Source organism: Fukomys damarensis, unplaced genomic scaffold (assembly GCF_012274545.1).
Source record: "Fukomys damarensis isolate Sample0158 unplaced genomic scaffold, DMR_v1.0_HiC HiC_scaffold_16, whole genome shotgun sequence".
NCBI classification, from domain to species: domain Eukaryota; kingdom Metazoa; phylum Chordata; class Mammalia; order Rodentia; family Bathyergidae; genus Fukomys; species Fukomys damarensis.
In genome coordinates, this window is record NW_022900928.1 from 36,928,064 (window position 1) to 36,955,751 (window position 27,688).

The 27,688-nt window shown below is 35.4% G+C and overlaps 1 protein-coding gene and 1 pseudogene across 1 annotated transcript in view; one reads left to right on the forward strand and one right to left on the reverse strand.

Annotated features, from left to right (window-relative positions):
• Dlg2 (discs large MAGUK scaffold protein 2) overlaps positions 1-27,688 on the reverse strand; it is a 1,815,033-nt gene that overhangs the window by 749,026 nt on the left and 1,038,319 nt on the right. The window lies entirely within an intron of this gene.
• Positions 23,482-23,638, forward strand: LOC117286502 (annotated as a pseudogene).

Genomic DNA, 27,688 nt, shown 5'->3' on the forward strand with positions numbered 1-27,688 from the left:
TTTCCACAGTACTTCTGCTGTCATACAATTTTGGTGAGTACATTAGAATTGTTATATTATACGGCCATCTGTTTACTTATCTCTTTCCCTCACTAGCTTGAGCGCTTCAGAATTGGGAAGGATACCTGGACAAATTATGTTGACTCATATACTTAGTTGGGAAAAGTAAATAAACAAATGCATTGACTTTTGGGTACCTAACGTCTACAGCACTGCTCTTCTACTGACCTACTTCAGTTACCTCTGTTTTACAGACTGAAAAAAGCTGAAGTTCAGAAAAGTTAACTTTTCTAGGTAGTGTAAGGCAAAGCTGATTTAAGTGTAGGCCTTTCAGGCTCTACAGCTGCTATTTCCTCAACCAAATCAGTATTTTTCCCAATAACGATTGGGTGACTAAATACAGCTGTGTCCTCTTTGACATGCTTTCACATTTTTCTTACATGAAATTTCCATTGTGTGAAATAAAAATAAAGACCTGCGTAATGGTTGAGTTAACTTTGGAAAGCCAAATATTGAATATAGTGAGGGCAAATAGTTCTTGGTCTCAGTTTTATCTGCAAAAAACTTGGCTATATATTACCTATAATGATCAGTTGCTATTATTTTTGACATTATTGTAACTGTTTCCAGCCATGTAATCTATTATCATTAACTGGGCTCTTTGTGTTTGATTATGCTATGTCACAAGTCTGCTTTGTTTCTGATCACACAGGCAATGCTCTTTAAAATTTATTTGATTATTTGCTATAGCAATGGTGTCAGTTGTCATTGAAATGTTTTGAATGAATAAGAGGATGATGTTGACCACAGTCTCTCTCCTCAATAAATATTTAATTCTGATTTAGATTTGTCAATCAAAATTCCTAAAGAGGATGGTTGAAAAGTGAATTTTTCTGTTTATAACTAGATATATGCATTCTATTTTCCCAACTTTATCCCTGGTTTTTGCAGCTAAACCATCACATCAGTTATTATTACTGTCAAAGTTGTTTTATTTTAGACAACTACATTAATAAATGCTAAGGAAGACTTTAATTAGCTAAAACCTAAATTGTCATAATTAATTTACTAGTTACATTACAATACCTTGTAAAACATTTATGTTGCCGTAAATGGAGTACCCACTTTCCAATGATCATTTGGCATAGCTAATTTATTACATAACTATTTAATTACCCTTTCAGAAAGATAAAGGTATTCAGCTGAAATTAAGTTACATTACTTTAAAAAAATGCTTAACATCATTAATTCTGAAGTTATAAAATCTTATCAAATAAATCATTAAAATTAAAGCATTTTTAAGTACTTCTGAAACACTATAGAAGGTGAATGGAACTATTGTAAATTACACTTTATAGCACATTCAAGTGGTCTGGACATTTTTATATGTTAAGCTAAATTTTCAGATGTGTACAGAATTTTCTTTAGGGATGATGAAAATTGTAGAAATGGAAAGTGGTGATGATTGCCACATACTGTGCATGTGTTAAAGGGCATACTCCACATATATGTACCGCAGTGAAAAAGGCTATGTCAGGTTTGATTACTAAATGGTACTTGTCTCACTTCAGAAACTAGGATATTTAACAGTTTAGCTTACATTCAGTTGTGTCTGTGGCCTGCCTCACATTTTTCTACTATAAAAGATGGGTTTAAAAAAAAGGTAGTGTAAATTCCCAGCCAATCCATTTTTTCTTTTTAATATTCTGAGATGAGGTACTCCACAAAAACTTGCTATTTACTAAACTGATAATGAAAATGTGTAGAATCACAAAACGTACTGCTTTCCTCACGCTGTTATAATTGCTCATGTACTGCCTCCCCTATCCACTTCAGAATATCTTCCTAGAGTTTCTAATAGACAAGGTCACATGACATTCATTGTTCCTGCATTTTAAGCATCTCCTTAATGAGAACATTTGTGGATATCGAGATAATTTCTTCAAGTTACTTGATATTAGTATCTAGTTTGTATAAATGAAATACATTTCAGAAAGATATGCTCTGTTAGTGATCAAGCTGTATAAATTATAAGTAGGCACCATGTAGAAAAAGAGGCAGTACATAATCAAGAACATGGAAAGTCAATCAGAAATGCAAAATAAGCTATCCTTTGTTTGCATCCTTAGAACATTCTCTAAAAGTACAGAAGCAGGCAACAGTGTTCCTATCACTGATGAAAAAAAAATGATGATGGATATCATTTCCTTTCCAAAAGCAGAGCTGATGCTTTGAGAGACAGAAGTTCATTATACTAATTGGAGGCCCTTACGCTACCTCCTCAGAGCATGTTCTCTTCGGTGGATATTAAGGAAGATATTCTTCAGTAGATGATTTTCAAGTTAATGACTCAACAACCAAAAGTCAGTAATCCAAGCATCTCCAGTGAGATCAGATGCTTAAATCAAAGTTGTCTCCCAAAACTGTTGCTCAGCGAAACTTGGGATTAATGTATTACGGAGAACTTTGCTTTCCCACTCAGGCTGATAGAGCCCATGAAATGTTAAAAGTAGCCCTACTATAAGCCAAAATCGGACTAAGAAGATGGAAGAGTTGACCCATCTGTTGCAAGGTTCCACAGAATTATACTCACCCCGTTTCTTTCCTTTAGCCTGTTAAATCATATTCATATTCAAGCTGGCAGATAATTCCATCTATATCTAAAATATTTACCCATTGTCCAATCCTCTGAGACAAGCACTATTCATCTCATTTCATAAAAAGGGAAGTGAAAACACAGAAGATTTAAGTAACTTGCTCAAGGTCTGACAGTGAGTGCTGGTGATGGGGTCAGAACTCAGGAAGTCTGATCCAGAAACTACATTCTTGAATATTCTACTTTTCTGCCTCAATACAGATTTAATAGCATTATTAGAAATAAGAACGATGTGCTTAAGACATTTTTTTCCTATAAGGAAACGATGAATGTTTCCATGTACTACAAACAACATAATCAGATCAGGTGTTTTATTCTAATATTGGAATATAGAACTTGTATTAATATACAGAACTTGTATAGAACTAAGTGTAATCAAGCATGATCCCACAGCTAAGGAATGCTAAGATTTGACAAAAAAGGACAGAGGGTCTGGCAGAAGAAATTTTAGGGAAGACTGGCATATTGTTTATACTGCCAAACAGTACAGAGCTTGCTAAGAGTTTGCTGTGACTGGATATATTTTCCAACGCTATACATCTACTGTCTAGGGTAGAGACTGTAGCTATTTCTGTATCCCTTAGAATGCCAGCATAATATTTTTAGCAGTAATGTTCAAGTAAATCTTTGTTCAATACCAAGGAGCAAATGAGTATCTGTTGAATGCTAATTGACTTAAAAGGCCACAGATAACTCATTTATTTGAATTTTGTTTTCTTGGCATCAACCAGGAACCATGGGGAAAATTTTGACTTTGAAATTATTCAAGACAATTTCTTATAGGTGAACAATAAAAAAATGGGATGCCAAAAACATGAGTTAATCTGAAAGGCATTTGTATGTGTTTTCTACAAGGCACAATACAATTCATAACTGCCAGCAAGCACCATTCATCAGCTATACTTTATCTCGCTTTTCTGAAAACACTCACTGGTAAAATAACTGATACATTTAGAAATTTAGATTTTGATAATTTTAGAAATTCTTATTTGTGTATCACACAAGCCATTTTAACAAAGTTCTTATATTTGCAAAGAACAAAAAAAAACTTTAATAAAAATGGATTATATTTGAATGGAACATATTTGAAATGTTACCTTTGAGGAATTAACACAATGTTATATGCTAAGAGAGCAAGAGGCAAAAAGTCCTATAACATCCCACACCTTTTATAAATTGAATCTGAGCACATTAAAAATGGTTATGACAATGAAATGGATTAGCTATTGAATGAAAATGGAAAAAAGGAAACAGATTAGTGAAGATATTTGCCGCTAAAAATCTCAAAACTGTGCATCCTAGAGCAGAGGTAATAAAAATGGTTATTTCTAAGAAATAGATCCGAAATGGCTCCATTCAATTCACAGCAGGAACATCCAAAGTAGCAATTAATGCAACCACTGGTGTGGAATTGTTTTCCAAATGCCTTCCTATTGTATGGCTATTTTTTTTCTTTTTTAATAAATGAAGGTTCTGAAGTTATGGTGAAGTCAGATCAATTATTTGCTGAAAATATCCAATTATCATTGTCATGATCCAAAAATATGGACATAACTAATAATACTAAGAGTGAAGTCTAGCAGTTGCTATCTACCAAAGACTACAAGCATAGGTGCTTGAAACTTGAGATTTTGTCATGGGAAACCAATGTAGGGGCATCTATCCACTGGTTCCTGAGGCCAGTGAGACGGATGGGATGGAATTAGGAACATGACCTCAGAACCCCCCAAACAGGCAAGAAACACTCAGAGATATCCAGCAAAATATTTCTCAAAAAAATTGTGGATTAAAAACATCCAGTTTATTTATTTGAAAAATATGGGAACAATATAGCACCGTGGTTAAGAAGATGAGCTCAGGTATAAATTGGCTGGGTCAAAATCCTGGCTTTAGAACATGTTAACAGGGTACATTGTGCCCCTTCCTTGTATTGCTATAAAAATGTGGCTATTCCTAGTACATAGTGTCATTGTTAGTGAGACTAGTTAGAATATATAAAAGAACAGAGTGGCCCATAGCCATGTGTGTTCATTATTCTTATTACTATTACTTAAGAAAGGAAAGTCCTTTCTCGTTTGAAAATTCATCTCTCTCTCTCTCTCTCTCTCTCTCTCTCTCTCTCTCTCTCTCTTCCCCTGAAGAGTTGAAATAGAGCCACAGAGGTGAGGTGATATATTTACCAGCTGGGAGATGAGCACCTTGAGTCACTCCGCACACAGCACTTCCCTTCACATGAGAAGCGATGTGCCTCAGTGACGTTCAAAAGCACAGAGGCTCACTCTCAAAAACTGTGTGGTGGATTTTGAGAGAGCAAGGGAAGCTGAGGGAAAAGTGGACCTGGGGGAGTTTGTATAAAAATCGCCTAGAATATTATTTAAAAGGAATTGAAAACCTAGAACTCTCTCAGTCAGTGTACTAACAATTTTCATGGAAAACTGTTAAGGAGAGATGTTCTCCCCAGTCATTTTTTTCCTTCTAACCAGTAAGAGATATAATTGCACACTTCTTCTTTCTACAAAACCAGCATGAGGGAACAAGTTCATTTTAAGCCCTAGAGAGTAGTAGCAGAATAGGCATCATTAAGGAAGAAGTTGCCAAAGCGACTTTTGCTTCTTTTCTGGAAGTAGATTAAATGTTGAAATAGAAGGAAGGAGAGAGGGGAGAAGGGCAGGGGTGGCAAGGAAGGGAGGAGGGGGGAGGGAGGAAAAAGGAAGGGAGGGAGGGAGGGAGGGAGGGAGGACGGTAGGCAGGCTTGATAGCACATTAGATATTGAACATGCAGATTTGAACTCAGTCTGAGGCAGGAGGATTGGGGATATTTAGCTCAATGGTTCTGCTGCCTGCCTCACAAGTGCAAGCACTGGAGTTTGATCCCCAGTACCAAAAAAAAAAAACAAAAAAAAAGGTATGAACCAATCCTGGTAACTTAGTAACTTAGTAAAACTCTGCCTCAAAATTTAAAATAATAAAAGGGTGGGGATACAGGCTCAGTGTAAAAAGCCCTCTATTATTTTCAGTTCTGTACTGAAAAAAATATAAAGATGATTGTCACCATCTTTCATTCATAAGAGCGCTAATAATCAAAGAAATGCAGTTACATGTTCAAGTTCACCTAAGCAGTAAGAGGCTGAGTAACAGTTGAGCCTAGTCCTAAATCTTTCACAGCCATGCTGCTCTTGGGTGTGCCATCAAGAAGATTCACAAAACGCATGAAGGACGAAGGACCCTAAGGTGACAAAGAACCTATAAAAAGAGACTGAAAAACAAAAGAAAATAAGTCCTGCACCAGAATGGTGTTCCAAAAGGAAGGAGAAAGCAAATGACTTTTTTTTTTCTTATTTGCCTTATACCTTCCCAAGCGTCATCCTCCCAAACCTAAAACACTTATCCTCTCCCTTTCCCATGCCAGGTAATCACCAGAGTTTCTTATGTCAAATGATATAGTTCTACACTGCTAACCAAGGGAAAAAAATATAATGAACTCGACCTCCAACTTCTGACAGCATGCATTTTGTCACAGACTTGTTACAACCCTGGTAAAAAATCTGACGTGCTGATCATAGTTCAGTCTTTTCCCCATACTTAATTTTGAGGAGCTGTGGAGTGGGTGGTACAGGAGGCAAATCAGTTGTGTTTACAAATCACAGTTATCCCTGAGTAACAATAGGGTTGGGAGGAAAAAATAGTATTTCATGGGTTACTTTTAAACATTTTATCAAGTTTGTTAGGTGAATAGTTAACATTCATTTCTATTGCTGTGTAGGCTAGCTAGGCAACAGAATATGAAGATAAGGAAAGTGACTCTCCAAAAGCAAAACATCACCATAACAAAATATAGCATAGATGACCTCAACGTGAGAAATTTATTTCTGACAGGTTTGGAGGCTAGTGAGTCTAAGACCAAAATTCTAGCAGGATTTTCTTTCAATTGAGTTTTCCCTTCTTGTCTTACACCGTTTTCAGAGGGAGAAGAGACAGTGAGAGGGAGAGAGAGAGAGAGAGAGAGGAGAAATAAAGGGGGAAGGGGTGGACGGAGGGGGCAGAGAGAATTTCTTCTTATAAAGCTACCAATCCCCTTGATTGGGGTCCCATCATTATGACCTCATTTTCCCCTAATTACTTCCAAATATTGGCACATCGGGGACTAGAGCTTGAACATACAACTTTGGGGGAAGTCATAATTCGGTATATAGCTGCTGGGCAGGAAGAGTCTAGTATTTTCTGATTAAGAGACAACAGAAATGAACATTTCATGCTCAAAAAATAAGCCCTCAATCTTCTGATGTGAGGAACAGCAGTCTGAAAGTTTTGCTGTGATATGTCATGTTGCTGCTTAAAGAGGACCGATACTCCGCTGGCTATTGTCTATTTCACTCAGTGTTAGTGTCCTAGACAGAGAAGAGTTAGAGCCTCAAACACAATGCCACAAAATTTCCTCTTTCTTCGAAGAAAAATGTCAGCTAAAAAAGAACCTCAATGTGTCTCATCTTCTCCACTTTGAAAGCGAATAGGTTCTCCACTATACTCCTTTTACTAATGGTTAAGGAAGTCTAATGGTTTTTTATATATATTCACTTAATGGCAATTGTCCTAGTTTTTCCTGTCATCATGAGACCTCCTGTGAAGAGTCCAAAGACCAGTGCAAATCCTTCAAGTACTCTGCAGTCTTGTAGTACATCAGAATCAAAGAATATTAGGGCTAGATGAAATCTAATTGGTTGTATATGAAGAACTCAGGTCCAAACATATTAAGAGATGTGGCCAAGAAGGTGTAGTGGTGTGAGTGAAAGCAGTCAACACCCAGGCCTACTGAGTCCCGATTCAGTTTTAATTCCTACACTGGATGTAGTGCAAGGTGATTCCTTAAAGCAAACCATCCAACCAGGGTGCAGGGAGGGCCTTCTAGGGGAGGTGTCTTGAATAAATGGGACAGAATAATAAGAGTTGGATATCTTTTTTTTTTTTTTTTTTTTTTTTTTTTTTTTTTTTTTTTTTTTTTTTTTTTTTTTCTGAGACAGGGTCTCACTATGTAGTTGAGACTGACCTGGAACTCACTATGCAGCCCAGGCTGGTCTTGAACTCACAGCGATCCTCCTGATGGTTTGATATCTTAATAAAAGGTTTTAATCCCAGCATAATGGGAAGCTGATGCAGGAGGATTGCAAGTTTGAGCGTAGCGGGAGCAATTTAGCAATAACGTATCTCAAAATAAAAAATACAGAAGGGTTTGGAAATAGTTCAGTGTAAATTAACTTTGCTGCATTTAAGAATTTCTCCCTTCACCACTATCATTGAATATAATATCACTCAAAGATAAAAAGAGAGGATATCTATTGTTAGGTTATCATAAACAGAAACAAAACTATAAACAAAAACACTCCACAACTAAAGTTATGCAAATTGAACTGAAGTGAGACTATCCAGATACCTGGTTTCTGAAGGACTGTATTGAGAATTAAGGTTTTGTTCAGAGACTACATCAGAGCCGTGTCCAACTCAAGAAAGGTATAAAAGAAGAGTACATGTCTTAGTGTTTAGGGTCACAGGCTCTAGAGTCTTATATCTGGCCATGTATGCTAACTGCTATTTATGATCTAATCCAGTCCCTTAACATTTTATACCTCGTCTATTAACGAGGTTTATAAAAGGATGAATCAAAAGAATTCAATGAATGGCACACTTTAAGTGCATGTCACAGTGCTTGAGTAAACTGCTCAAAAGTCATTACCACAATTAGTAATACTGTAGTTTGACAGCAGCTTTGAGGTCTGTTCTCTTGCTCTCCAGTTGACTCTCTCCCTGCTCCTTTGTCTATTTCTCTAGTCTTTTCCTTTCCCTCTGTACTGGCTTCCTGACTGATAACAACTCTGTCTTGTGCTCTACCAGGATGGGCAGCAGAATGGAGGGTGGAGGGGCTCAGAATAGGTGCTACTCTCCATTCTGCTGCTTAATTCACTCCAGGTGGCAGGGGACAACTGCAGGGCTGCACTTAGCACAAACACCTGCCCTCTTTGTCACCACAGGCTGGACTGGCGCTGAGTCATGCTGCTGCTCACAATTCAGGAGCTTCCTGAGGCTCATGAGGCTCTTTCAAATGGACTTCAGAGGACAGTCCATTCTAACCTCCAACTCAGACCACTTCAATTTACCATGAAGCAAAAAGAGACATTGGAGAAGTCCATTATTCACCAAGGATTGGTAAATCATCACCGTAAGAATATATCTTCTTACACCTAAGCAAAATTTCAGATTTTGTATTTAAATTCATCTTTAAAATTTATAGAGAAAAATAACCTAATATTTAACCTAAATCATTTTATACATAACACATATAATATTTAGTTATACACAGTGTATAGTACAGTGGTACCTTGGTTCAGGAACTCAATTCTCTACATAATTCTGGTCATAAAATGAACTGGATAAGAATCAAATCAAATTTCCCCATCAGGTCAATATTGAACCAATTATTGAATTCGATTTGATTTGGTTCACATCTAGCTCAGCTTGTAACCAGAATGGTGGAAAGAATCAAGTTCCTTAACCGAGGTACCACTGCATACACCTCCACAGAGTGTCATCTACTGATTAAGAGCTCAAGTTCTAGAACATACATGATGTCCAATCTCAAACACCTACAGGCGATGTGTTGCCTCTTTAAAAGATAATGGTACTAATCTACCTGGAAAATGTACTCTGTATTAGCACAGTTCACAGCTCAGAGAACAAATTCTACTATTATTAACTACTATTATTGCTGCACTTTAGACACATAAATATATAGCGAGAGTCTAGGAGGCTTCTTATGCTGTTTCTTCTGGAGTCTAAGTGATACTAGTAAGATTATGGTTTTTAATCTATTTCTTTTACAACACAAATTGTAATTTTCCCACTATTCATTTACCTTTATGCATAAAAGAACACTTTTATGCTGGTTGAGTTTGATTAGTGTAAGTAAAAATGTATGGGACATTTTAGGATTAACTATCATGAATCTCTATGCAATTCATTATTATTTGCAAATAAAAATAATCTGATGGCAAGTATAACATTTTAAGAACTTTATGTTGATTCATTTCATTTTTAGACTTAATTCATTCTTTCAGCATTATACCATGCTTCACTAATTCTAAAAATGATTTTTTTTACATTTTAACATCTCTGAATCTTAGAACTAGTGATGTGCTATAGTTCTGTTTACTATCTTTTTTCAGAGTAATAAAATAACAGTACATCTTATAATTTGTAACAACCTAGAGTTTGTGCAATAGGATCTGAAAGACATTCACATGTCAAACATTCTTTTATGTCCTAGAATCACTATGACCAAGACTGAACAGTTCTTCCTTCCAGGGAATCCAATGAGGGCTAAGAAAAATGAAGATTACAGCTAATGCACAAGTCACTGTTGGGACTGATGGAGACCAGTCCTGGGCTTTCAGGAGCCAGGAAAGTTGCTGTCATCTGTGGTTGGAACGTAATTAGAGAAGGATACAGCTAGTTTAGTTAGCTAAACAAATTAAGCAAACTCCTAGAAGCTACAGAAGGCATGGGCCACTTATGAATTTGAATGTAGTTCTGAATACTGGATTTAGAGTGATTGCAAAACAGCTGCAATGTATGACCAGAGAGAGAGAGAGACAGAGAGACAGAGAGAGACAGAGAAGGAGAGAGAGAGAGAGAGAGAGAGAGAGAGAGAGAGAGAGAAGAGGCCATGTCATGATGGGTTTTATAGACTATAGTAAGTGGTTTGGACCCTATCCTGAAGATACTATGGATCCACTGAAGCACAGATGTTGCTTCCATTTGAAAGATGACGGGGCTGGGGATTTAGCTCAGCGGTCGGGGGCCTGCCTTGCAAGCGCAAGGACCCGAGTTCAATCTAAGGACCCGAGTTAAATCCCCGGAACCAAAAAAAAAAAAAAGAAAGAAAGAAAGATGAGAAAACTGGGGCCAGAGAAGTGAAATGACTGGCTGCAGACTGGTTAGCAAACAGTAAGACTAGTTTAACCCCTTCCTCTACGTCCTCACTGTAAATCCATATTCTTTATACTATTCCAGAATCATCAAGGGCATAATTCTCTCTGCATCATACCATGGGCAAATGAAGCACTAGGTTATCCTTATCTTCATGTGTCTTGAATTAATGTGTTAGGGTTAGATGGGGAAGAAAGTAGATCTAGTGTGTTGGTTCTTGGAAAATTCCCCAAGATAAATACTGCCTAATGTCAGGATATGTGGGCTCAGTTGTATACCTCACAAATTCTGTGTCGTTGCCGAACTCATGCGCAGCTGTGCCTGTCGATGATGGGTATTGATACTAGCCTTTCCTATACACACCATGCATGCTCTTTTCATTGTCTGTACTTTAAAAGACAAAGAAACAGACACAAAATTTCAAACCAAAAACAAGGAAAGAAACTATAGATTACTGATGGAAGAGTAAAGATTCACAAGTTTAAGTACTTTTAATACTCTCATATAGTATCATGACACCAGACATTGCATCTTCAGTTTATCTTATAGCTTCTTCAGCTAGCATTTTAGAATAATAAAATCTGTAGATTGACTAAATTAAGCAATTAAGTTGAAATGTGACAACAAGCATAAACATAAAATATTAACTTCTGAGTTAATTATAATTATTTGAATAGAGGTGTTCTATTGCAGTCAATCTTTGTTTTATTTTGTCACTTTTAAAATAATTTTGTTCACAGAAGTTGTTGATATGAACAAACTATCATTCTAATGAAAGAATAACAAAAAACTTCAGCTTTTCATTTACAAAAATGGCACTGTGAATCACCTAATGTCTTTAACTCATTCTAAAAAGAAAGCACATCTATCATTACCAATAATTTAGATCCTCCTTGATGAGACATCATTGGATCCCATAGAAAGAAAGCAAGGAGTAGAAATGGCAATGTTTAGGCAACAAGAATATGACAATTACAAGATATTTAAAGGGAATAACAAGTACCAAAACAATACCTTGTGACATTGAAGGGCAAAAAGTGTAAAACTGTAACAACAGGACAGCAACTGCCTATTCAAAATAGTTTAAAAGTATAGTCTCATCTGAATGAGGTATTTGAATTATACAATCAGAAACCTTGATTCTACAGACCTCATGATTTTGGAGTTCTGGGATAAAAAAGAGGGACAAGATAAGCAGAAATAGTTCATCTTATTCAGACAAGACCAAGTTACAGGATCCAGGAGAATTTTGAGTGAATGGAAGAGAATACTACAGATATAAGAAGACAGCTTTAGAATAGCTCAGGCTGATCTGTGTTCAAATTCCAACAGTGACAGTTACCACTAGTCCTGGGACATTGGCCTGGCTACTCTTGTCTGCAGTGCTGAAGAAAAATAACATATCTAAAAGAAGATTAAATTAAGTTTTATATGTTAAGCAACTAATGCATAAGGTGTATGAAGTTACTGTTAATATTGTTGTGATAATTATGATGGACACAATACAATGCTCTTGAGAGGTCTACTGGCATTAGCTGAACCAAAACAGTAGACTAGGCTGCCAGAAATAAGGTATCCTGTGTGTTTAGGATGGCATGTAGGCTTGTACATTACCAATTAGCTTCTCTATTACATTTAGCCTTAAGCAAAGCAATTCACAGAACATACCTGACTGTTAAAACGGGACCAAAGGGCTGTGATGGGTGCAAGTTGCATTATTTGGCAAAGGGACAATCAGAGCTGATAGAGGGTGTTAAAAATCCCAAACATTTTCAACGATACAGATTTATATCTCAAATGCTAACACATGCTCTGAATTTATCAATAGTTATTTCAATTTACTAGTCATTTTCTAAATGAAACTCAATAATAATTTTATTTCATATATTTCCCCCCATTTGCTAATAAACCATTACAACATATATTTAGCAGCACTTTATACCATGTTTGCAACTATCTCGTCGCTGATGATACAGGAATAATTTATATGACTTACTTCAGCTTGCAATATTGTCAACTGCTTCTTCAAAGTATATTATTGAATTCTTAGACAAAAATATTAATCCACAATAGTTGGTTTAAATAAGCCATATGATAAAACTGGTGCACCAAATAAATGGTTTTCACTCACTATGCATTGACAGAGTATCTGCATTTTTCAGAGTAGCACACCTTTGATTTTATTTCTGAAACTCTGTGAATATAAATTCCATTGAAAGAAATCGCTATTTTTCTGTTAGTTACTAGGACCTAATGTTCAAAATGAACTCCTCCCAGCAGTGCTGGCCACCGCAGGCCATTGTACTTAATCATTTTTTCTTTTAGTCTTTATCACTGAGAGAGTGGAAACTTCAGTGTTCTGATGCTGATTTCCTGAGGTAAATTTACCTTACTCTCTAAATAAAGCAAATAAAGATTTAAAAATCCTTAGCCTCACATTGTGTTGCTTATTACTTGTTCTACGCATTAGCTTTTACATAAATGAAGGGGATACACTAGACGCCCCTTACCAGCTTCTCCCAAAATTCAAAAAGCAGAAGCCTGTGTCACCTTGTTGGATAAATATATTTTTATATTCTACACACCGAATTTCATACAGCTGCTATTTCCCACATTGGAGCCCAAGTCTGAATTAAGTGGCACTGGGAGAGTCAACTTTTCTTTTTGCATACTAATTTGGCATAAAACATTATTTCCCAGTGGCTTTCAGAGCCACTGTGGTTCCTGAAGTCCTCTCATCCATACAACCTATAATTTTTACAGGACTAAGTACTTTTTCAAAACATTTGCTCTAATACAAGACATTTGTAAGCCTTTAAAATTACTTGAGAAACAACTACAAAAAAACTAAAAAAGCCATTATTTTTTCAATATATATGAGCAACTGGAACATGATAAATTTACAATCATTTCATTTGTGATCCATAGAATGGGGAAGGGATCAATTCTACTCCAATCCTCTCCCCCCTCTTTCACCAAAAATGCAACTGATACCCAGCCAGTTATCATCCTACAACTACAGGGTCTAGATATTCTAAAAGACCAGAGCCCTGGAGTCAGTACTCCAGTGATGTTTTCTCTTTTCATGCTACAATCATATCTTAATTCATCATGAGATTTTTGTTTATTTCACCAACATTCCCACTCTGCAGGAGTGAGCAGCAAGTTAAAGTGAACGCATCTTTGTAGTTGGGAGAAAGGACTTGCCACAGAAATCAAGAGCCAGCTCAGGGTCAATCTCACAAGTACAGGATAGAATAGAAATTGGGCTAAAGATCACATCCTCAGAGTGAAATAGAAGAATCACAGTTTTACAACATTTTGTTAGATTTGTAAGTTTCCACACCACCTATCAAATCAGACACTGAGTTCCTCAGCATGAAAATTTGGCTAGTGCTTTAGAAATCAGTGGAAAAATTAAAGATATAAACTATCATCTTCTGTTATAACCAAGCTCATCTGTACCTCAAAACTTACAGGACATTTTAATTTTATAGAAAAATACAAGTAATGAGGTAAATCAACACAGAGGTTCTCTGGAAAAATCTAGTCATGCTGAATAAAAGAAGGGGAAAACATCCCCTAAATAGCTAATCCTACCCCCAAATAACTACTGTTTATTATAAACACATTTTATGTGCATATTTTGATTTGAAGAAAATATCTAGTGCTCCTGTGAAGTCTGGTCAGTGGTACCGAAAGTCTCAAGGATGTGTTCCCAGGACACAAGCTGGAACATATGTACTAGAGAAAGACTCAGGTATTAACAATGTCCCTTTAGAATCAAAGATCACAATAATAAAAAATAATGCAGTACAGCAACAAGTTTATAAAAGATGTCCCTGAACAAGTGAAAATTACAGCTGCCCAAAAGCTTTCACCCCATAAATTCTACAGGAATATTAAGTCTGTGTTGAAACAGGCTATCAACTGATGATTTCACGAAATATTTGGAGGAGGCAATGATCCTGGTTAACCCCAAATACTCCCCTCCCTAGTGAGCTAGATTTAAGAGTTACCCCTTCTCTAAGTGGCCTCGACCACATTCACAGTGAGAGGCAGATTTCCATCCCAAGCTAATAAAGGCTGCGTCTGTCTGGACTCACACGGTCCAGAGCAGGCAGTTGGCAAATCGGAAAGGCGATCTGCAACCCCACTCATTCCATACCTTCTCTGATTTCGCCTTCCTGGCATTGTGCACAAACCTGCGACCCAGCTTCTTGGCATACCAGATAGAGGCGAACATAGCGATGCCAAGGGAAGGAATTCACAATGAAGCTGCTGCACAATCAACTTCCCACCTCGGCTCAGAGAGAAGCGGAATCAGGCTGGAGCTGTCACTTGCAGGCTGTTGCTTTCTCAGTGCCTCTCATGCTGGTTAGCTGAGGAAGAGGGTGGGAGGAGGGAGGGCTTGGGGGAAAGGCAGTCCTGTTTGGCCAGTCTGCAGGTATATTTACATCCTGCCAGCAGGAGGTCCGGGTAAGGCGGTGCTGCCTTTGCAGCCAGCTCACACACATCCAGTTGGCTAAGTATCCTTCTGCAGTTCTTCGGCACCTTTACCACAAAACTCCATGTGTGTCAGGAGGAAGGGAAGCTGCAGTCAGCCCGTCAGAGAGGCGGCTTACCTCCAGCTGGGGCAGTCTTACTCCTCGCTTGGCTTCCCTGTCTTGACAGTATGTGCTGGCGGCAGTGGCCGTGTAAAGACAGATCCACACACAGCCTCGCAGGTAAATCAGCCAATACAGGAGATGCCAGGCATGGGAGAAGGCAGACCCACCACAGATCTGGTCTGGCAGGCACAAACAGGTGTCCCTGGAGCCCAAATCCCACCCAAATCCTACGATGTCTATTGGGGTGGCTGGAAACAGAAGCATCTGACCCTCACCCCCTCCTCCATACACCGGGTCCAAGGAAATCACATTGCTATCCTCAAGCCACCGCTTGGAGAATCGCTTTATTTCTTAAGAGACTGACCTGGGACAAAGGGCAAAGTAAGCAGTAGGAAGTATCCTTTCAGATGCCTGAGTGAAGGTTTCTAGTCATTGGCTTTACCTCTTAAAAGAGCTGAAAGCGCTTTTATAGCACAGAATTTCAGCCCAGAGACTGAGGGATGGAAAGGAGCTTAAAGCTACCTTTAAACTAAAATAGACCCCCCCCAGTTGTTTTATGCTGACACCCAGTATTAAATGGACAGCTGTGATATCACCTTTGGGAAGGTAGATTTATAGTAGTTCTTAAACCATGTTTCTTTGAAGAATTTTCACATTTGAATGTAACACTGCTATTTCTAACTGCAAGTATCTTATTAGAGGCTAGACTCTCAGTGAGGCACTTGTAAGGTAAAGTCAATTTTAAGAGACAAGTGTTTCCTCCAATGTGAGATAATGGTTAAGCACTTTGACAATTCTACTAAAGGACAAAAACTAAACTGTTCCTGTTAGGAAGGAAAACCTGCCTCACAGGGACACACAGATTAGACTCATTCCAGTAAATGTTTTCCAGCTGATATGACAGAAGTGCCCTGTGAACACATATGGGATCAAAGAATGTTAACACAGTTGTAGATACTTGGAAAAGAACTTTCTTCTCTCAACCCAGTCATTTGAGATCCATCCTTCAAAAGGGCTAAATCTGGAGTCAACCAAAAAATTATACTCTAAAGTATATTCTATGCCTCACAGGCAAATAAAGGTTGAATGTGCAGTGTGAGATAGGCCTCTGGTAGTCAGAACCCGTGTTCAAATTGCTCACTAAGGCAAACCTGTGCCTAGAATACTGCTGAGCAGAATACAATCAATGGATGTTCATTAAATAAACAAAGGATCTAATTGCTGACCCTGACTTTGCTTCTAAGTGGCTTTCTTGTTCTTTCTGAGCTAGATTTGCCTTGTCTATAAATTCAGAGAATCTGGTACATGATTTTTAAGGTCCTTCTCTGTCTTTTGAGTTTATGATTCTGATTGTGGGTCTTCATATGCATACTGAACAAAGATCTCTATTGCTCCCCAGGAACACATTTTTTTAGTGAAATAGTTCAGGGTTCTCAAAAACCAACAGCAGTGCCCTTGGGATAGGCTGGCTCCATCTACCTTCTTTGGCATGCCTGGTTGCTACCTAGGGTTTGATTTTGCCACTAGCTATTTATTTTGCTCTTTGCTCTCACTACCTATAAGTACTACTTTCCTTTCATTTCCATCTGACACTCTTAGACAACCTCTGTGCAAAGTTCTGGATATAACACCCTGTACTCTTGAGGAAAAGTACCATAGGAATACAACAAATAAATACATGTTAACTCCTGCTTAGGTTTCAAAGAGCTACTCAGCAAGATGAAAGCTTACCTAACATTACTGTAACTCTAAAGGTATTTATTATTTTTGCATGCAAGTTTGTCCAAGCCATGTTGCAGTTAAAAGAATATTTAACAAACATAATAAAGTACAGTATATATGTGGATAGGAAGATTATTGAGTAGGAAGTTCTGTTTTTAACATTTTAAGATGGAATCAGAAAAACAATACGAAAAGGGAGACAAATATTAAAGTTAGCAGTGATGCCATAAAGGGAATCAAATAATAATTTACTTTGATAGGATCATGAAATAATTTTTGAATTATTATCATATTTTAAGATTTTCTAATTCATGAAACTTGAAACTTGGAGATATCTCTGATGTTAGTTTTTTTTCCCATTGATTTTTTTTTTTTTAATGCTGAACCTCTAATGGCCTGCTTCACACCCCTGACTAAAAGGTTTTGTAGACTTTTCCAGGATGGAATTCTTTGGGAAATAAGTTTGGCATACCAGCTAAGATACAATTTTTTTCATTAAGTTTATTGATACTTTTAAGGTATACAGTACACACTCATTATTGAGACCTTGTACCTTTACATGATGTATCTTGGTTCTTATTTTTTCCCCATACCCCTGCCTTCCTTTCACCCCTTCCTCCCTTCCCTATTTACAAAGACTTTGCTTCCATTTTTTTCCTTTTCTCATATTTTTTATTTTCCCTATTTCCTTTCCCCTACCCTTCCCACTTCCCCTACTCCTTTAGCCCTTTTCTTCCTATTTCACCTTATTAACTAAAAGAGTGAATAAGGTTCACATTATATAATTGATAATGCTAAGGTACAATGTTTAAAATAACAATGAGCACTGGTCTTTAAATAGGCAGTAGGAATTATAAAAGGTAGGGAAACAGGGCACTCTTAAGTGAAGACCCATGATTGTGTTATGCAAATAGCAAAAGGTGGCTATTCAAGATATTTTTTTTCACAATTATCTATGACAAAGTAGAACAATTTCCAAGCCACAAAATATTAGAGGGATCAATGGGACAGTATCTATAAACTTTCAGTTCTAAAAGTTGTGTGAAAGATGGATATAAAACCAGTTGATGAAGCCACTGCCATATTTGTACAGCCATCTTTCCTGGGGGCCTGTGAGCAGATGTACCTGCCACAAAGAGGGTGGCAGCTGCCTGCAGTTTGTCCTAATAGCTCCTAACCACTGCTCTACTGATTGAGATAAATAACTCTTACAGCTCTGCTGTGTAAGGAAAACAAATTCTTCAGACACTTTCCATTTGTATATGATCAGTACCTGGACAGGCCCTTTCCTTTACAATTTCATTTTTAATACTTCTCATACACAGAATCCTACTAGTTCAGCTGAGCTTGAGATGCAACATTAATCCTTTTAAGCAGCTTTGAGTTTATGCCTCAACACACACACACTATGTGAGTCTCCACTGAATTCTAAGGTAAATGCAATGTTTAAATCAAACCATTAATTATACAACTACAATTTCTGCCTAGCACATGGATCTTTCTTTTTAAAAATCATCTAAATATATCATATACGATTATTTTTAAAACAGGGAAAAATTAAATCTTCAATACTTACATCTGCTAGGTTGAAAAGGTAGTTCACGGTTGAATATAGACCAAGGAAAATTCATGTTAAGATACAAATATGTTATTATATAAAATCAAACTCATGTTAAGAATTTCCATTTGGTTTATTTCTAGCTAACACCTGACATTAAGCAGTTTTTGAACAGTAAGCATAGAATACACACTAAGTATAATTTATGAGTAAAGAATACACATAATATTTAATTTTAATGCACAGGAATGGCAAGGTGTGGATGTTAGCCAGCGAGGTACAGAGTAGTAGAAAATGGAAGACAAAAAACTATGTATATGTGATTTGTGTACATAAGAATATATTCATAGTATTTCCTGTCTAATCAAATAGGCAAATGACTCTTTTCCATAAAAATTTATTGAGCATGTGCTTCATGTCGAATACTAGGATGCTGAAGTGAAGAAACTATGATCCCTCCTTTCACAGAACCCTATATCATTGGGAACATAGATGTATTATATACAGAAATAAATTTAAATGCAGAAAGCCATTGCAACAGATTTGTAAAACTGATCTGGAAATTCAGAAAGAAAAATCCTGAGTTTTCTTGTTTTTTATATGATGTCATATATGTAATAATGCCAGTGTATATGAAAAGGCAGAGAAATAGATAAATCTCCTTATATGGTTCATCCTTGTGGACAATAGGAAAAAACATATATATTTATTTATTTGTGTCTGCAGCTATGCTCAGTTGCAAATACTTTTCTGCCCCAAAGAGGTAACCAGCTGTGGTTAATCAGTGTAAGAAAAATATTTTGAGTTACTTTAAATAATAAGCCCATTTATTCTAATTACAAATGGGTTCAAATTCTTTTTTATTCTTGTTCTCAAAACCGTCAAAATTAATTACTCAACTTTTGAATATCTGACTTGTCCTTTCTTTTAAATGGTTAATTATAACATATTTAGGCACCTAAAATATAAAGTAATATAACCCAATGTATCTACCACCCAGAAGTAATAAATTTAAATTTTTGCTATATTTGATTCAGATTATTATTTCTTCATTACTGGTGATTAAACTCACATCCTTACACTTGTGAAGCAGGCAGCAGAACGACTGAGCTAAACCCCCCAGCAATTCAGATTAATTTTTAAGAAATAAACTTCATGAAATAGTTGGAATTCCTCACCTACTTCACTATAATTCATCTCAAATTCATATTTAATATTGTCAAACACATATAATTGATCAATCATATGTCCATTTTAAAATTTAATTAATTACAAATTGCTCCTAATTTTTATTAGTAAATTTGAGTCCCATATTCTAGAAGACATAGTGCAGTATAATCAAAATTACTAAATTTTTCCAATCATACAATGTAATATCTCTTTATAGTCTCAATGAGCACTTTGGTGATTATTGGGGAGACAGAATATTTACATATATATATATTGGCTATTTAAATTTCCTTCTGTCCACAGCCTTTGTCCATTTTAAAATACGATGATACTTTCCTTTTTGATTTGTACATGTGCTTTAGTATTCTAGACATTGGTTCTTTGTTAATTACAGCCTTTGAATATATCTCCCCGAAGTGCCTGTTTTTTTTTAACTTAGTTCATGTTTTTTCATACACTTTCATAAATACCTAAATGTATTGAAATTTATCCATTTGTTCTTTTAAGTTTGTACATTTTTGTATCTTAAAATGTTTCCTATTCTAAATTCATAAGTATATCTTATATTTTCTTCTAAGCAATTTAAATTTTTGCTGTCACAGATGCTTCAAATTGTTTATTGTTTTTACACAAAAGGTAGAAATTTATTTACCCTTATGTTATGGCCAGATTTATTTGTTTGTTACATAAAAATGGTATTTCCTTTGATTTGTCATACCTTAAAGTCATAAGTACAGCTCAAATGTGTACACAAATTACTGTGTACTGGACTCTCTTTTATCGTCCTACTTTATTTACCTGTGACAGTATTGTAGTATCTATGCTTTACAGTAAAGATTAAAACATATCTTTTTCATTTGATTTAACTTTTGAAATTAAGTTTTACAAATTCATACAACTGATTTCTTGACTACTACCCTCAATATCTCATGCAATTATTTTCATGGTATATCAGTTCATCTTGATGTAATAGTTCTATCTATCACCACATCAGTCATTATTATCATTGTCAGAAGCATTATGAACTTTCTTTTATAATTCAAGTTTATTCATAATAACTTCTACATTTGTATCAGCTCGTTTGCTCAGTTTTACTCCTACAACTCTTTCTGGATTAAAATCCCTTCTTCCAAATTAACATATTTTTAAGTCTTTCAGCAACAATTGTGATGGTTAAACATAGTCTTTTAATATTTTCCTGAACTGTCTATATTCTCCTTAGCCTTTGAATGAAAATATAGAGATATTTTTAGACTGACAATGATTTTCCCCTCATTTGCTACATTGTCTTCTGACACCAGTTTTTACAATGAGTTATCTGCTGTCAACCTAATAGTTATATTGTAAGAAATATGTCTTTCTATGATTTGTTTAAGTAACTTTTTTATCTTTGTTGAGCTTCAGTTTTATTACAAATTTTCTTTTAAAAATATTCTGCTGGGAACTTATTAAGGTTTTTAAATTTGATTTTTTTTAAGTGTCATCCATAAATTCTTCTACTGGTTACCCTCTTTCATTCATATTTGCTTTATCTAAAAACTTCTTACATTTTTCTTTCTTTCTACCCATTCTATTGCTTCTTATATCTTATCTTTTATTTTTCTTTACTTTCTCTTTGATGCTATCCTCAGATCTAATTGTTGTTTTCAGACTTCTGGTTTTATCTTAAATTTTAACATATAGTTTTTACCTATTTAAAGAATATTTTAATTATATGTATACATACTTATTTCTTTTAGATAATATATTTAATTATTTTAAAATCTTCCTAGTCTTTTATTCTGGTGTTCTGTTCTGGTATTATGATTTTTATTACTTTTTATTGGGGTTTTAATTCAGAATCTTTGCTGTTTTTATCCGATACTATACTCTTATTTCCTAATTTTCTTGAGGATTGTTACTGCTGGTTCCATTCATGGTAGATCTTTCTGTGTGTCACCATACATTCTTACTCTGTATTTTTCTTTAGGATGATCCCCTTCCTGTGGGAATTTCAAGGACCCTAAACTGTGCAACTGAAGCCACAGAATGATGTTGCAGATTGCTTTACTGCTGCCCAGGGATTTCACTCTTCCAGGAGCAGTTTCAAGTTAACTTTTTATCTTGGAACTCTCTCCACTGAAAATGATTTAAAGTCATTTTTACACATATATAGAGATATGTTTCCTTGTGACCTTCTTGGACTGGTAAGTACAACTTTTACAAAGTCCTTTTATTAAATTAGAATCTCTCTAAAATTTCAGTTTTATACAGCGGGTCTTGGTTACATTTCTCCTCCTTTGGTGACGCTAAGAGGAAGTGTTCTGTATAGTGTGGGTATAAAACCCCACAATTTTACTCTAAAAGCCTTTACCTGCATACCCTGGATTACCACAATCATCTCAACAGCTCATTCCTCTGGCCATTGTCATAAATAAATGCAAGTAAAAGTGGCACACTTCTGAATCAATCCAAAAACAAACTGAATGATTTAACTTATTTCCGCAAGAGGTTGTTGATTTTAATAAACATATGTTGGTGGCAACAATAGTATAAGATATATTGTGAAAATGTTTCATGCAAGCGATTCTAGGATATCAACTAATTTAAAAGATACTATTCAAGAATCACCATGTATAATAATTAAATACCTAAACCTAGCTATGAGATTGATCATCACTTTTGTGACCTGGGACACAATGCCAGCTGTGTAAGACAGGGGTAATAATGAAAACTATGTCATTGTGTTGATAATAAAGAAAAGTGAGATAATATGTACAAACTATGTGGAGTAGTTTCTGAAACACAAAATTAAAGCAATAAAAATGGTACTTTTACTTTTGTATATCCACTGATTTCAAGAAATAGAAAAGTCAAAATATTTCAGTCAGACAATGTATGCTTATTATTATAAAGAAGTACAGAAGATTTTTAAAACCTCTCTTTGTATTTGTACTTAATCATAATCATTATTAGGAAAGCCTTATTTCTTTCTGAAGTATTTCTCCTTTTCATGCCATTAGTGTAGAAAGCACAACGGTTTTCAAACTGCTATAAATATCTTCCATAAATTTAAAGACTTTCAGTTTTTCACGTATTTCTTTCTGGACACAAATGATTTTCTTATGCTTTCTAAGTAGTTTAAGAATATTCTCAAAGCTTCCCTTCATTTTACAGATCTCTCAAAAATAATATCTCAAATGCATCTTCTAGTTATATAGTAGTTTTGAACCCACATGCTGTGATTTTTCACACTTGCTTAAAATCAAATGTTTCTATGACTGAGGACATAAATTGACATGGCAATTAAGTGGAACATAAAGGTAAGTAGCAAGGTAGATATATAACAACCCCACAAGCACAAAGAATGGATTCTTTTTTGAATACACAAATACTTCAACGTGTGAGCACAAAGGAGAGTGGGGAAAAAAAACAAAGGTAATAGATTTTACTGGAAAGGGTTACACAGTGCTGACAGATAGGTAATTGAATAATTTAGTAACTAGAATACATTCATTTTCTTAAAATTTACTTGCCTTTCCAAAGCATGCCATAGATAAAGACATAAACACTATTCATCTAATCTTGGCACTTTGGAACTAAACTTTCTCGAGAGTTATAATTCATCTTGGCAGTTTAGTATTCTAACTATGTTAACAAGAATCATTCCCATCCATGCAGATGAGGTGCTAGTTTGAGAGGCAATACTCTTAATTTTAATTTCATTTCTATTAGTTACCTTACCTCTAGCTCTTGGACTAGATGATTAATTTCTAAATTCTTCTGAACTTAAATAATCTACCAGTTTAATCACTTCTTGGCCTTTTGGCTAAGATCAAGTGTAATAATATATCAGTTCATGCATTGCTTTTATGACCCAAGAATTATTCTGGAAGACAATAATCTCTTCAGTCTAGTGTCCACTTTTTATGTAGTTGTAGTTTTGCCATATTATGGGTCTTCATAAAATTATTTTGTTTCCTTGATACATTCTATGCATATGTATTTTAGCACCTCCTCTTTATGCTGTCAGCAACCTTACCTCTCTACTTTGTTTTTTGCTACCTATAATCCTACATGGACAAATTTCTGAGAATTGGTCCAAGAATTCTCTATGAAATATTTCCTGATAACCCTCAGACAGAGTTAATCACTTTCTTGCCTGTCTTCTACTGCATTTTGTATATAACACAATTTTCATTCTTCTTACATTTATTTGTGATTATTTTGGCTTTATATTTGCCCTAAATGAATGTGAACCATTCAAGAAAACTGTTATACCTCACTTATTTTTGCATCTTCAGAGCTCTACATAGTCCCTTATACAGTACCTGGTAGAAAGTCAATACATAGCCCTTAATAATCTAATGGTAATTAATTGAATGAATGAAAAGAAGTAAGCATAACACTAGAGTTAAGTAGCTTCTTAGTCCTGGAAAAGAAAGGAAGGTACTATATAGATGCATATCGAGCATTTATTACTATACCTACTAATATTTTTATTTTATACAAATCTTTACACTGTAGGAGACAAATCAAAGTCACTGTAAGAAGGATTCAAAGCGCCTCAAAAAAAAAATCACTGACACTTGTTGGTACACAGCCTCTAGGCTGTTAAAATTTTCATTTCATTATTTCTCCTCTTCTTTTAGGTCTTGGTGATATTTTGCAAAATTTAATAAATAAAACCAATACATAATCAAATAAGTAAACTCTTTCATTTCCTTAAAAATGAGACCCACTAATGAAAGCATACAAGCCATTCCATTCCCATCCTGCCACCTACATAGAACAGAAACAGCAGCTGCTGAGATCTTCGTTGCAAATGTCATCCACAGATAGTGTTACTGAAAATATTCTCAATATTAATTGTAACTTCTCTTTAGCTCAAAGCATATACACAGTATGAAAAATGTGTAATAGCATTTTAGTGTCAAATGCTTTCTGGCTCACTAGAAAGCAAAGGGAAGAAAATGGACAAACTAGTGTTCGATATGGCAGCTTCTTTACATTAGGCATCTTTATATAAAATTAAAATATCTTTTTTTAGCGATGCAGAAAATATCTTGCTTGCTAAAGCACATGATATGCATTAAATCAATATTTAATATCACCCTCTTTTGACGTACATAGTACCACTATTATTATGTTATTGAAATCCCATTTGATATTTTTATGTAAATAAATTTAAGAGCTGACTTGTTACCATCAACATAATAAATAGGAATTAAGTCCCTTCAATAATAAAGCATATATATATAATATAATTTTAAAATTTTTAAAATTTAAAATAAAAAGTTAAAGTCTAATTGAAAAAAATGATTGATGGTTTATATTTCATACATTTTCTTTAGTTTATATTAAATAAAATATATTTTTGAAAGTGTTTGCCTTGTACCAACTTAAGTGTACCACGCATTTTCTAAAGGAAAGGGTGTCATCTCATTTAATCCTCACACACACACAAAATGTGGGCATTGATAATATTTTCCTTTTACAGATCCATGAAACTAAATTCCCAAAACATTAAGTAATTTAGTCAAGGCCATTTGCCTGGAAGAATTAAGTCTCTGAATAGTAGTTTGTCCCTGTCTTGCTTTAGATTGTCTGGGGCTCAGTGTCCCTTCTCTTTAATACTTTGTGTAACAGTACAAGAGATGGTCATGCAGTGGCTTGGGATAGAAAAGGAAGAAGGAGCAGTGTTACCAGCTCTAATAACATTAGCCTGTGTGCTGGAGTAGTGAAGGTGGGTTTCCTACAAAAGGGGACGTTTGAGTTAGGCCTCAGAAAATTGATCAGAACAAGAAATACTTTTTTTTTGCCAGCAAAACAGTATGAGCAAAATGATAAAGGTTGGAAAACATAAGATTTATTTCAGGAAGAGTAGAAAATTAAGCATAAAAGCTATAGTCATTGTGTCATTAGACAATGCCAATAAATGTTTAATTGTGACAAACATGTTTTGAGTAGGAGAATGAAAGAGGTGATGGAATAAATGACGTGCTCGTTAGGGTGGAGGTGGTAGAAATAGAAGCAACAATGAAAGAAACATTCTATCTTGAATTTTAGAATACATGCCAATCCCAGGTTCACTTTGTTAGCACAATATATTCATTGTCACATTTCTCAAATTTATAATCATTTATTTAATATACATGCATCTCTCTCTCTCTCTCTCTCTTCTCTCTCTCTCTCTCTCTCTCTCTCTCTCTCTCTCTCTCTCTCTCTCTCTCTCTCTCTTTGTGGGACATTCCATGAAAGCAGGGACCATGCACATCTTTCACCATTATACATTCTATTCCCAAAGTGCCTAGTTGAGAATTAGTGCTCCAAAAGGAGTCAATTCATAAATAAAGGTAGGAGTGACTGAGAAAATCAAAAGTAAAATGTCATCAGTGCTGTACAGTCTGAGAACAATCATTCAAAAGCAGCTGTAGCTTTCAGTCCGTGGAATTTGGAGATACCACTAAGTCAAAGGAAGAGTTTGATTTACAGCACCCTCTTATTTCAATGGCATTTCCCCCCCGTCTCTTTAATCATTTTAGATTCTTATTATATAGCCAATATATAAAACTTCTACTAAATAAATTTTTAGAGATTTAATTATTTCAATTTTTAAAAAATCTGCTGATTCTTCTCTATGGTTAATAGCTTCCAAGTTTTTTATTAACTTTCTTGAAGTTGATCAGTGTTTTTGTTTATAAAATGTGGAAGTACTGTTGAAATTATTTGCTATGCCTAGTTCACATTAATCCAGGGAATTTAACCTGTGTCTGAGGTAATTTCTCATGTTTGTGAAAATGAAAGGAATCATGGTGTATAATTTTAGATATCTTCAAGTTATGTAACGCAGGGAATCGTAAAGTAAGGAGTATATAATAATCCTTATCTTATGGAACCTACATGTTAGTCTAGAGAAAAGATAATGAAATAAATAGAATATACTCTTAAGTAGCAATGCAGGGTAAAGAGAAAAATCAGGAATAGGTATGTAAAAGTAGTGGGAATAATAAATTTTTTGATAGCTCGATTAAGACAAACCTCACTGAAAAAGCAACTTCTGAGTGAATATCCTAAGGAAATGAGAATAAACTAGGTTATCTGGGGAAAGAATATTGTGAAGCCTTAACAGAGGGGCTACAAACGGCATGTTTGAAGGCAGTAAGGGGGCCAGTGTGGCTGATGCAGAATGAGGAAGAAGCTGGTACAAAATAAGGTCAGAGTGATAGAGAGGTGAAAGTAGGAGTGTGGAAAGCGGATCTGAGGGCCTCAGCAAGCTGCGGAGGGCACTTTGACTTTTGTTGTGACTCAGATGGGAAGTGATTTCAGAGTAGTAACGTGATATATGATGAACGTTTGAATAGGAAAGCTCCTGTGGCTCTTTAGAAAATTTTGACTGTTGGAAGTCAAGGCTGAGAGCAGGAAGGATAGTTACGAACTATTACAATCAAGGCAAAAGAAGTGCTATTTGGATCTGTCTAATCAAAGTGGAAATAAAAAGCAGTGGTTGAGTTTTGGAGATATTGTGAAGACATAGGAAATAAATTATCCTGCTACACTGAATGTGAGCTGTGAGAAGCACAAGGTAGCAGGACGGCTCCCAAACCTTGTAGTCTCAAGAACCCAGAAATAAAGATTGTGGAGAGTGCAAATACTACAGGGGAAAAAATGAAATCCTAAACATATTATCTTATAAATGTCTTTTAGACATCTTAGTAGAGATTGTGAGTAAACTGCTGGATATATAAGTCTAGAGTTTGAAAAAAATTGACATATAAACATTATTTCAAGTCTTGACCACTGGTTAAGGTAGAAGAAAAAAGGCCAAGTTCTTGAATATCTCCATATTTTACAATTATCTTTTTAATAAGCATTTTCCTTACTGAAGTATGAACTTTATAAGAGCAAAGATTTAGCTCAGTGGTGCTGCCACCCTTCTCACAAGAACAATGTCCAGAGTTTGATCCCTGGTACCAGAAAAAAGTACAGAATAAAAGAAGAGCTAAACATTTGAAA